Genomic DNA, 1,789 nt, shown 5'->3' on the forward strand with positions numbered 1-1,789 from the left:
ACACACCGGTGTCAATGTGTTCTTTTTTCCATTTCCAGGAGTGTATATGGTCGATTGCCTCTTACGTCGCCATTAGGAAATCCTGTGGGTCACCCTCATATGCCCTTAGTGGGCATTCCTGCACGATGTGTTTGACCGTCTGTCTCTCAGCGCCACAGTCGCAAGCGGCCGAAGGAAGTTTACCCCATCTGTGTGAGGAGTCGGCGCATCTCCCACAGTTGGTTCTGATGCGATTAAGAGTGGACCAAACTTTTCGAGGGCAATCAAATCCTTTTGGTTTACTAAAGATGCATGGCATACTGTGGCAGTTTACTACTGTTCTGCTCTCCCATTCCTCTTTACATCGGTCATTTATTTTAAAGTTGGTTTGGTGCAGAGCCTGTGCGGTCTTTAGTGGAGGATGCCTAGACCGGAGTCGGTTTCCTTGGATGTCGTGAGTATCTTCATGGATTTGTAATTGCGGGTTGGTCATGATTTTTTGAAATTCTCTAACCAGAGCGTGTTACCTCGTCTCCTACCTTCCAAACTTAATAGAAGCTCTCCCGCGAACCTTGCAGAACTAGCACTCCTGAAAGAAAGGATATTGCGGAGACATGGCTTAGCCACAGCCTTGGGGATGTGGAAGGTAGGAGACGAGGTACTGGCAGAAGTATAGCTGTGAGGACGGGGCGTGAGTCGTGCTTGGGTAGCTCAGTTGGTAGAGCACTTGCCTGCGAAACGCAAAGGTCCCGAGTTCGAGTCTCGGTCCGGCACACAGTTTTAATCTGCCAGGAAGTTTCATATCAGCGCACACTCCGCTGCAGAGTGAAAAATCTCATTCTGGGAACTACGAAATTGATCACCACAAGTGTCAACCAACAGGCCAGGAGCAGGTGGGCGAGTGCCAGAAAAGCGGTAACTAAATCTGAACCTTATTGAATATCAATATTGTGGCTTATTCACTCCGAATGAGATTTTGGGCTGCGGAAACGGCGCAGCACTGATTTCAGATAATTCCGTGGTCTGCTGCGTAGAGAATGGCCTTAAGCTCCAAGATAAGGATGGTGTGGCGAAAACAAAGGATGCCAAAATAACGAAGGCACTTTGAAAAGGTGAGCGGGAGGAAGGAGACACTCGAGATGAGAAGCTTGTTTGCGGCATAGCAGCGAAAAGGCGAGCCACGCGCCTAACAAGGTTCTTGCGGCAGCGGGCGAAGCCGTAGATGCGGAGGAACGTGAGTGGAGAATGCTGAGATTTTAAATGCAAAGTTGGCTGCAAGTGGTAAATCACATTTTTAAAATCTCTCTGTTGCGGAGTGGAAGCAGGTTTATTCTTCGTAATTAGAACTGTTGAATATTTCGTGACGAAACTTTCGGCCAACCTCGAAGCCGAACTTCTTGCTTTTTGTAAATGTCAACCATTAGGCTGTCGGAACAAGCCTCCATTGTCTACTCAAATTTCCACTACTACTAACATTATTAGTAAGAGATTTAATAATAAAATTTCGTTATCTATCTGGCATGAGCCACCTGGGAACCAATTAAAAGTGGTGTTCTACAAGACTACATCTTAGAGCAATTGCTTTTTAATGCGTATGTCAATGACCTGTCATCTTTAACAATGTAGAGGACAAACTTCTTTTATTTGAAGATGAAACAAACATTACAGGAAATAGTAAATAAAATGTAGTCTTAGAAAGATCGGCTAGTGAAAGTTTCATAGACATTAGTAAATGGCTACCAGCAAATCCTTTGTCACCAAAATTTGAGAAAAAGCACTATATAAAGACTGGAACTCGTAAAACGCTTTT

The 1,789-nt window shown here is 44.9% G+C and overlaps 1 non-coding gene across 1 annotated transcript; it reads left to right on the forward strand.

Moving 5' to 3' along the window:
- The first annotated feature begins 678 nt into the window (after positions 1-678).
- Positions 679-753, forward strand: Trnar-gcg (transfer RNA arginine (anticodon GCG)). Its single transcript has one exon. It is a non-coding gene; the product is annotated as a tRNA-Arg (tRNA).
- Positions 754-1,789: the final 1,036 nt, after the last annotated feature.

Source organism: Schistocerca serialis, chromosome 9, assembly GCF_023864345.2.
Source record: "Schistocerca serialis cubense isolate TAMUIC-IGC-003099 chromosome 9, iqSchSeri2.2, whole genome shotgun sequence".
Classification (NCBI taxonomy): Eukaryota; Metazoa; Arthropoda; class Insecta; order Orthoptera; family Acrididae; genus Schistocerca; species Schistocerca serialis.